At 39.5% G+C, this 11,428-nt stretch overlaps 1 pseudogene; it reads left to right on the top strand.

Annotated features, from left to right (window-relative positions):
• Nucleotides 1-2,761: 2,761 nt before the first annotated feature.
• On the top strand, nucleotides 2,762-3,332 carry LOC101281435 (jupiter microtubule associated homolog 2-like; annotated as a pseudogene).
• The last annotated feature ends 8,096 nt before the right edge of the window (nucleotides 3,333-11,428 follow it).

Below are 11,428 nucleotides of genomic sequence, written 5' to 3' on the forward strand. Positions count from 1 at the left end.
CAGTGTATTGTGTATTTAATTTTTAGTTATCAATGAAATGAACACATTTGCTTCTTTAAATATTAGCTCTGAGGACTACCTTGCATCAAGGAATTTACAAATATTGTACAAGTATTAACGGATTGAGATAGCTGGAAAAAAAAAGCTGGTAAAATAACAAATGAATCATTATTAACTTTAAATCAGTCAAATCTTGGACTGCTGAAAAATTTGTCCAGGTTATTGTCAAGGACTGGGAGAGCTTTCCCTCCTTGCAAGCTAAAATGTTGGCCTGTCGTAGTTTCATGAAAGGAGAACACAATGACAGCAGGAATAAAAAGGAAAAAATCATTAGAGACACTGTAACCATTAAAATGACTATAAGTGAATATTTTGAACAACTTTATGCCAATAAATTTGACAACTTAGGTAAATGGACAATTTCATCAGACACATACACACACAAAAATAGACAGCACAAAATACCGATAACTGTAAAGGAAATTAATATCATTTTTTTTCCCACAAAGAACCGTGGACTCAGATAGCTTCACTGTTGAATTCTACCAAGTATTTAAGGAAGAAATAATACCTATTACACACAAACTTTCAGAAATTAGTGGAAGAGAGAAGACTTCCCAATACATTTTATAAAACCAGAATAACTTTGTGGTGAAATATTACAAGAAAAAAATCAGACCAATATCTCTCACAAACACAGATGCAAAAATTCATAACAAAATATTAATGAATTCAATCAATCCATGTATAAAAAGGATAATATGTTATGGCAAAGGTAATTTATCCCAGAAATGTAGTCTAGTGTTTCATTCAAAAATCAATGTAACTCAATACATTAACAGAATAAAAGAGAAAGCCATATGACTTTCTTAGGAGGACAAAAAAAAAAAAAAAAAAAAAAGGCAAAATTCAACACCCATTCATGATTTTAAAAAAACAACACATCAAACTAAGAATAGAAAGAAACTTCCCCTTAATCCAAGAAGGGGAATTTAAGAAAAGTCTAATGCTGACATTGCACTTAATAAAATATTGAGCCCTTTTCTCCTGAGAGAGGAAAAAAGGTCAAGATATTCACTTTTACCACTTCTGTTTAGCACTGTATTGAATGTCCAAGCCAGTGCAATAAAGTAAAAATATTTAAAAATAAATAAAAAACCTAAAATCTAGGAATAAGTAAAACTGTCCTTATGTGAAAATGCCATGATTATGTATAAAACTCTATGTAGTCTACAAAACAATGGCTAAAATTAATAAGTGAAGTGATCAGGATCACAGGATTCAAAATAAATATATAAAAATGATTTGTATTTTTATCTACTAGCAATGAACAATACCATTAAAAGTAACATTTCAGGGCTTCCCTGGTGGTGCAGTGGTTGAGAGTTCGCCTGCCGATGCAGGGGACGCGGGTTCTGTGCCCCGGTCCGGGAAGATCCCGCGTGCCGCGGGGCAGCTGGGTCCATGAGCCATGGCCGCGGAACCTGTGCGTCCGGAGCCTGTGCTCCGCAGGGGGGGAGGCCACAGCAGTGTGAGGCCCGTGTACCGCAAAAAAAAAAGTAACATTTCAAAGTACTTTACAGGATCCGGACGCGCAGGCTCAGCGGCCATGGCTCACGGGCCCAGCCGCTCCGCGGCATGTGGGATCTTCCCGGACCGGGTCACGAACCCGCGTCCCCTGCATCGGCAGGCGGACTCTCAACCACCGCGCCACCAGGGAAGCCCCAAAATACTTTATTAAATCCAATGAAATATATGCACAACCTGTATATTGAAAAATAGAATACATTGCCCAAAGGAATTAATGAAGACCCAAAGGGATAGATTTACCATTTTATGTATTGGAAGGTTCAATATTTTTAAGATGTTCCTTCTCTAATTTTCCCCATGGATTCAACACAATCCCGAACAAAATCCTAAAAGGAATTCTAGTAGAAATTGGTGAGAAAATTCTAAAATTCTTATGGAAATGCAAAGAACCTAGAAAATATCTTGAAAAAAAATAGTTGAAGAAATTACATGAACTGATTTCAAAATTTACATAACTAAGTGTGATTTTGGTGTAAGATAGAGAGATTCATGAACGGAATAGAGTCCAGAAACAGACTCACATATCTAGCCATTTGATAAATAAATTGGGAAAGAAGAGGGTTTTTTTTTGACAAATGTTGATTAAACAACTAAATATCTATATGAAAGTAGACCCCAATTTCAAACCATACACAAAGATTAATTTGAGATAAGTCATAGGTCTAAATTGAAAATTCAGAACAGTAAAACTTCTAAAAGGATCCAAACTGTAATATCCTAATAACCTTAGAGTAAGCAAAGATTTCTTGGTAAGGACAAAAACAAAAAAACAAAACCACTCAACTTTTAGCAGAAGTGAAATGGATTAATTGGAAATTTTCTGCTCATGAAAAGATTTCCCTTAAAAATGAAGAGATAAACCAAATGCAAGGAGAAATATTCATGACATTTATATGACAAAAACACATTCAGATTATACAAAAACTCCTACAATAAACAATAAAATTATGAATAGTCTAATTTTTTTAATGGATATATTATTACAACAGGCAATTTCCAAAAGAAGATATTCAAGTGATATTCAAAAATTCAATATTCAAGATATTCAAAAGATAAGCACAAGCATATTCAATATTCAAGATATTCAAAAGATAAGCACATGAAAAGGCACTCAAAATCATTTGCGATCAGGGACATAAAAAGTAAAATGAAAACCACAGGGGCTGGAGGCTCCGCGTGGCGGGCGACACGTTCCGGGCGCGGGAGAGCGAGGGAGGCCGGGCCGCCGCCAGGGCCATGGAGCCCCCGGGAGGAGAGCCGAGCGATCGTCCAGAAGCAGCCGCACCTCCACGCAGGCCTTAACAGGATGGCATCTAATATTTTGGGACCCACTGAAGAACCTCAGAACATACCCAAAAGGACCAAGCCCCCTGGGGGGAAAGGAAGTGGTATATTTGACGAATCCACGCCTGTGCAGACTCGACAGCGTCTGAACCCCCCTGGTGGGAAGGCCAGTGACATTTTGGACTCCCCAGTCGCTGCTGCTTCACCCATGGCACACCCAACAAACCCAAGGACCACGTGTTCCTGTGTGAGGGAGAGGACACACCGGACCTTAGAGCCGCAGCCAGCGCCTCCCCCAGACAAGAGCTGGGGCGCCCGGTGGCCCGGGAGGAGCAGCCCGTGCCCAGCAGCCGGTGCCCGCCATCGGCAGTCATGAGCCCAGGCTGAGCGCGAGGCCTCGCTCCCACAACAAAGTCCTGAACCTGCCTGGAGGCAAGTCCAGCGTCTCTTTCTACTGAGACGCTGCTGCGTCCCCCAGAGCCAGACAGGAAACTCGAGAGATAGGATTTCAAAGTTGTAGTTTCTTTAGCCCGAAGGAGCAGGGTGGGGAGACAGTCTGTTGGGTGGTCACCTGCAGCTGCCGCTCCGGCTTCACTGCCATCACGAGAAGCCGGAGACCTCGCCTGCCGGAAACCAAGGGAGGAAACGTGATGCCTGGTGTGGGAGGAGCTCTCGGGTGGGTGGGCGGGGAGGCGGTGCCAGGCCAGGTGCGCCTGAGGAGTGGGCTCTTCGCGTCCTTGGTGTGTTGGCTAGCTGGGTATCTAGGAATCACTAACACAGTAGCAGAGTTTAAAGCCTTGGAGAGAAAACCAAAAACCACATGTCCGTTGCTGTGGGATAGAAGAGCAAGACACACTGAAACCCTGGCGGGGTGGGGAGGCGGGTATCTGGATAGAACCCTGAGGTCCTGACGCCGTTTACCCTTCATGGACACGGTCTCCGTTCCTGCGACTTCGGCCGCAGTGTTTTTCGCTTCAGTTCTGCAGATTTTCTTGAAACATCTTCATTGCTTTTCCTCAGCAACTGTCAACAAAAAACCAAAATGTTGTTCTCAGTCGTACGCTTTATGGAAAGATTTTGCACCCTGATCTCCCGAGGTGCCCCGCTTCTGCCCTCTCAATCCTTGGCCAGATCTTATGTAGAAATCTCTTCCTTTCATCCAGGAGAGACTGGTTTGGGGCTCTTTACAGGCAGTTTTGCTTGTGAATTGTTCCTTTTTTCCGAATCAGCCTTAAGTCCAGGCCTTTGCTCCACACTAGTGATGTAGACAGTTCCCTTCACCAGCGACACTTCCTTTCTGCAAGACCACTAACTTCTACAGGACTTTAAAAACTACCCAGATATATCCAGGTAATGGGATTGTTTAACTCCTTCATGTGTCTTCCTTTATATTCCTGCTGACAGTGGGAAGAAGAGATGCTTGAGAACCTTGGGTTCTTAGGTTTGGATTCTGTCATAATAGCTCAAGAGCTGTTCTCAAGTACCAGCTTTACATCAGTAACTGTTGACTCTGGTCTGTTTCTGACACCTTTCTAGAAAAAAATCTGTTGCTCAGGTACACCAAAGAGGAAGGAAAGTTTTCTTAGGCCACACTTTATAAAGCTTTGCAGAACCTCTGGACCATATTCACAGTTTCCAGACGAGCCTTAGAGACCTTAGGCTAAGACATTAAATAGTTTGGCAGTAAAGTCTCAACCGGCCCATTCCATGGTATTTGCCAGCAAAGATAATGGGCTGGCAAGAATCGTGCTGCTGTAATCTATCAGGCGAAAGTTTCTCCCATCGAGCCTCTGGAGGGCTATGGTCTCGGTTCCTGTACTGCAGTCACGTGGGACAAACAGTTTGGGTTGGAGCTACTGGTACGAGTGCCTACAAAGCTAATGCAGGTGCTAAAAATGTCTTCATCGTTGTTAACGTGCAGTCGCACTCCTAGTGGCCTGGACGCTCACGTGCCTGCAGGAGCTCCCTGCCAAACTGCACGTCCTCCGCCGGCGCTGGGGGGTTCGCACGGTGCTTTGCCAAGTAAAGACACTTCGCCTTTCTGTCCCCTGCTGACTTTGGAGCCAAGAAACACTGATTCCATGTGACTCTATCAAGTGCTTCCTATCTCCTCCATCCTTCAAATGGTCATTTATAGGAAAGTTGTCTGGAATTCAGAGCATTTTTTTCCACATTAAAAAATGTCATACATGGTGGTTAGCTTTTAAGCTCAAACACACTAACTTAGTTAAACACACTAACTTGTTTAGCTTACAGTAAGATGTTCCAAAGGTAGAAATGAACTGCTATTTCTAACTTTTTTTTTTAATATACAAGAAAATGATTTGTGAATTCCAAATTGGATCGCCAAGAAGACCCTGACGTGCTGCTGGCACGTCAGGGCTTCAGTCTCACTGTCAGTTACATGAGGGGAAGAGCTTTCTAGATCTGTCCCCTGGCAGGGACTTCTGGGTCAGAGCTGGGGATAGAGGCCTGGGGGAAGGAGGAAAACAACCAGAGCAGAGCCTCTGGGCAGCAGTGACCACATCGCCTTACTTTTGTCCCCATCTTCCGTCTTCCTTTCCCTCCTTGCGGCCATGCGCATGGCTTTAGAGAGCCCCGGGCAGCCTGGTCCCTGGGAGGAACAGCAGAAAAGTTTTTGCTCCTTTGAACCTGATGGGGGAGGCCATTTGCATTTGGAAAATGCTCTGTACGTTAGGGACTGCCTGTATTTGGAAGCTTCATTAACTCTTGGCATCCTTTTCTCAACCTCCAAGCTGCATTAAGAAATTACTCATCTGTATTTTTATTAAGCCTTAAAACTTTTTTTATGTGCATTTGGTGCCAACTTTTTGTAAGGCTGTATCAAAAACAACAAACCAGTGCTCACATGGCGATGTAACTTTGAGAAGAGCATTCTGTTATTTTTACAAGGCAGGAGTGGGTGTAGCGTTGAATTAAACTTAGCAGTCACATACTGAGTCTTTGCCTGTTGGTCGTGTGCAGTGTGTGCACGTGCGGGCGGGCAGGCGGGCGGATGTGTTTCCTCCACATCTATTCTCCGGAGTGCCTGAACTCTGCTCCTTCCCTTACAGATTTTCATTGGTTGAAGGGGTTTGTCTTTTTTTTTTTTTTTAAACCAGAAGATACCCGAATTAATCTTCTCAAAGTTTATGGGTTTAAGGTTTTTTTCATTTGAAAACCAAAGACTTAGCTTCAAACAGAATGGACAGGAATGTGGCAGTGTTCTTTTTAGTTTCCATAAATTGAAGGTAATGCTTCTTTTTTCTCTTAACACCATTTGTTTTCCTGAAGAACTTGCCTCTGAGTTGACTTTGAAACTGCCATGAAAGCCTGGCAGTGAGTAGATGAAGTGCTGAGCTATTAGAATCGATCTGTCTGTAGATTCGGGTCCTGTAGAGAAAGCATAGACTGTTCTTCCTTCTTATATATTAGCTATTTTCATGTGTCCTACAAGCAAACTTAATATCCTTATGTGTATTAAGTGGACTCAGGGTGATGGAGCTTCTCAGACTGCCTGCCTGGAGAGCTCCACTAGAGGAAGCTTCCTTCTAGAAGCCTGCTACATCAGGACCAACTAACTGGACAGCACTTCAGAAAGAAACCCAACATGGGGGACCTGACACTCTCTTCACTTGTTCATCTGAGAGCATGTTCCTGGAACAGGGCTAGCCACTGGCACCAGTACATCACCTATTTGTAGCAGCTGCTCCAGCCGCAGGCAAGCACTGAGGTTTTGGAGTGTCACAGCCTGTTTGTCTCCAGAGGCCAGGCAGTGGCTGTGTCAGAGGCGCAAGGTGGGCTCCCGTGCATTATGGTGAAGAAGTGGAAGACATCTAAGGGTTCCCTCTTCAGGTCCTGTGCCTTGTCCAGAAATACACTGACTCTTTGGATGGAGCATAACTTGTTCTAACATCTTTGTGAGTTGAACCCTGCAAGGGTTGAACCCTCCTCCTATGTTATCCCGTTCATTTCTTCTGAACTCGTTATATTCTTAATCCTTAGCATTCTTGGAGCTCATGCATGAAAGATTCCTGTTCTGTGTGACTACAAAGTGCTATCTGAACTTCAACTTAGGAAGAAATGAGAGGGACATTACAGGGACCTAGGTGACGTTTTAGCCTGCATTCGGGGTGGATACTTTGAAATTAAAGTATTGACAGAACTTTTGAAACCTGTGTGCCCATCTTACGTTTTAGGGTCTTGTAATGAGAAAAAGAAAAAGTTGAATAGGAAATTATCTTTACAAATCGGAAAGGAAGCAAGTTCTAATTCAGTTAGCTTGAGCTCTCAATAGTGTACTAGTATTCTTCAGTAAGCATCAAGAATTATCCAGCATATCATTTTGTTAAAACTCCTTTTTCTTTAACCAGCTTCAAGTAACAAATCTGCCCAAGCATGTTAGTGATAAAAACTAATAAAGTTGATGCCAAGTCAAAAAAAAAAGAAAGAAAGAAAGAAAACCACAAAGAGATATCTTTTCACATCTACTAGAGTGACAAATAAACAAACAAACTACACTAAATACAGGATGGAATGTGGAACAATTGAAACTCTCATATACTGTTGCTGAGAGTATAAAATGAAAACCACTTTGGAGAATCGTTTGCCAGTTTCTTATTAAAATTAAACATACATCTACTCCACAACCTATCAATTCCACTCTTTGGTATTTACACAAATGAAATGAAAATATATATCTGAAATAAAGATTTATAAGTATATTCATAGCAATTTTATTCATAATTGCCAAAACCAGGAAACAACCCAAAAGTCTATCTACAGGAGAATGGACAGATTGGGATAGTTTCATACAATGGAATACTAGTCAGCAATGTAAAAGAATAAACTACCAATACACATGGCATTCTCAAAATTATTTGGCTAAAATGAAAAACCCAGACAAAGAAGAATACATTCTGTATGAGTCCATCAGTATGCAATCTGAGGATTCATAAAGCTATTCTACAATTACAGAAGTCAGAAAATCATTGCTTAGGGAAGGGGAGTTGAATCAACTAGAAAAAGACATGAGGGAACTTTCTGAAGTGAAGAAAACATCCCAGGTATTATTTTGTGTTGTGAATGCACCAGTGAATAAAATAATCAAAGCATGTCAAATTGAATACTTAAGATTTGTGCATGTTATTGTATGCCAATTATGCATCAATTTAAAAAACACTGAATTTACTTTATTCTTGAACCTGATTTTGCTCCATTTATAGCTTTCTTTCTTAGTAAATGACAGCACAAACAGTTGTTTCAGACAAAACCCTAGGAATTCACTTTGAATCTGCCCTTTATAACCCTATTTCCTATCATCGAATTTTCCTGAATCTGTCTTATAAATTATCATCACGGTACATTTGGACTAGTAGCCTCCTAACTGGTCCCTCTGCTCCACTTTGCCTTGCAATCTATTCATCACAGTTTATGTAGTATGATATTTTAATAAAAACAAATGTATGGAAGTTTTTAAGGTTTTCATATTGATCTTATGAAAAGTAACAAAATATTTAATATTACTAATATTTTCTACAAAGTCATACATAACTAAAGACTAAATTTGTGTCATAACATCTCTTTGAAGACCAAGTAATAGCCTGGCCTCACAGATATATAACAAAAACTCAATAATAATGACAATTTACTGGCTCTCAAAGATTTGCCAGGGACTGTACTAGGTGGTATATACACAATCTCTAATTTCATCAGCCTCCAATGAAGAAACAGAAGTTTCCGCAGGTTAGTAACTTCCAGAAGGAAGTTCATGTGTGGTGAAGCTGGAATTTAAATTCAGGTCTGTCTGTCTGCTGAATTTCAACGATCTTACTGTGAATTGTGTTCATGGATCTTTGACTGCATATAGCTGTGTTTTATATGGCTGAGTATGACAATTACATGAGCCACACTAGCTAGCTGGGTCAATACCAACTATTTTTCTTAGGATTCTTAGTAATCAGCTCCCAATAAATAACATTTGAATGGGAACTCCCAAATAACAGGGTCTCCAAGTGTGTCAATTTATGTATTCTCTTTGGTAAATCGTTATAATAATAGGGGAAGTAATGTCAGGAATTTGCTGGAAGGCAACAGTGTCCACATAATTTATTAGAAGACCATAAAGGATTTCTAAAGTCAAGAAAGTAACTGTTAAAACAGTACTAATGGTCAATATCTGAGAAAACAATGGGAGGGGAAGCCCCTAAAATATTTTTGAAACCCCAAATGAAAATGTAGCAATTTGAGATTATTGGCAGATATGTTTACCTGAGCCTTCTCTTTAATTCCAGAAACCCTCCAACAGTATTTAATCCCATTTCAAGAAAATGAAATAGAAAACAGACCACAGAAACAACAGTATCAGTAATAGCTGATACACCTACTAGAAACTTGAGGACATTTAGCAAGACGTGCTTAAAGAAATGCAATCAGCACTGTGTACTAAAGGCATAAAGAATATGTCTATTTTTCAGAGTGTACTGTAGGTAAGAAGCAATTTTCTAGTAATAGCCAAATACATCTCAGTCATTCAGGGTTTGGAGGGAGGTTTACTTCTTTTTCTCACTTATGCTTTAATGTAAATCTTTGTGAAAAGTGAAGTGTAGGAAGGAAAAAGTTGGCTTGAGATGCGTTGTTGTATTTCATGTCATGGCCAAAAGAAAGTAGTAAATCAGGAGACACTGGGGTGCAGAGGATACTACTAGCAACGTGGTGATTCAGTGGATTCATGTGCAAACCCTGGAGAGTTTAACATATAACGTGTACAAAAGTATATCAGTTGACACAATCTCACTTTGGCGGGCATATAGCCTATAATATAACCTATAATAACCATGCATCTCTACTGGGCCAGAATAATAAATATTTTGAAGGGTAGATCACAATAAATCAACAGATGTCTCTTGGCACTAAGTTCCTGACTAACTTCTTTCTTCTTATAATATATTCAACTATGTTATTAGAGACATTAAGATTATCACTAAAAGTATACTTCAAAGGGTTTTGTGACAAAAAGTGAGGGAATGTGAACATACATATTTTTCCAGAAAATCTGTCATGTAAGTGAATACTACATTTTTGCTCAAATGTGAGGTTCTATTTCAAACTGAAGAAACAGTCGGTCAGAATTCATCAATCGCACTGCACTGTGGAAGCATATTTCAGTAATAGAATGTAAATATGTCTTATATTTGCACTAAAGATGGTTTCATGAAGCTAGGGACAATTTCTATATAAGGTACAAGTGTATAAGCAAATTATCATTCAAATTGAATAAATCATTCTCTAATTTGTAATAAAATGTGTATACAAACTGTCAAATTTTTATAACAGAGTTGAACTCTATGGTCGGTTATGGACTGAATGTTTGTACCCTCTAAAATACATGTGTTGAAACCCTAACTCCCAAATTGACTGTATTTGGAGATGGGGCCTCTAAGAACATAATTAAGTTTAAATGAAGACATAAGGGTGAGGTCTTGATCCCATAGGATTGGTGTGCTTATAAGAAGAGACATCAGAGCTCTCTCTCTCTCTCTTCCCACTCTCCTTGCACACCAGTGAAAGGCCTTTTGAGGAAATAACGAGAAGAGAACTGTCTATAAGCCAGGAGGAGAGCCCTCACCAGAAACTGAATTTGCCGGCACCTTGATCTTGGACTTCCCAGCCTCTAGATGGTGAGAAAATAAATGTCTCTTGTTTAAACCAACCAGTCTGTGGTATTTTGTTATAGCAGCCCTAACTGACTAATACATGGACCTCAATTTCAAGCTGCCACAGCATTAGCTATGCAAAAGAGGAGGCTTCCCTAAGAAAATCATAAGAAATTGTTTAGTGATGTAGGTCTTTTAAAAGTATTTATTTATTGTCTATATTTAGTCAAGGTAATTTTGAATATAAATACTTCCTTAAAAGATTTTCAAATGATTGCGATTGAACATGAAAAATATCACTTCAATTAGATGCCTGCATATGTAGTCTTATCTTCCTAAATGTAATAGCTGGAATGCATCATTTCATTAGTCAACATGTTTTCCATTGGTAAATATTTTCCCTTCATCATGCATAACTCCTTGGTGCTAATGAAAGCTAAGGGACTGGCATGAACAGCTGGAAAAATATCTAAGCTACAGGTAAAGAGCAATTTATTTTTTATAAGAAGGCACTGTTTTCTGGAAATACCCAGGAGAAATATTGATAATTGATCATTGCTTATATACAAATCTGAAAATACCTTGCAATTATGAAATAGTTTTCCACAAGAATCTCAGAGAATTACACAAAATATATCTAACTTGGATAACGAGAAAATTTTTAAATTTAAAACACCTCTTGGACACTTACAGTAGAGGTATTTTGATTTGAATTGAACTGAGTTCACTTGAATTAAGTTGAATATCTTATTTCTTCCTATAAAAATATAAGATACAGTGAGAAGATACTTACCAAATATGGTAATTACGTATTTTTTTATTTCATGAAATTTATTTCATACAATAAATACCCACTATAAACCAAATATTTAGTTTTTATCCTGAAAACTAAGGCATAT

Source organism: Orcinus orca, chromosome 1 (genome assembly GCF_937001465.1).
Source record: "Orcinus orca chromosome 1, mOrcOrc1.1, whole genome shotgun sequence".
NCBI classification, from domain to species: Eukaryota; Metazoa; Chordata; class Mammalia; order Artiodactyla; family Delphinidae; genus Orcinus; species Orcinus orca.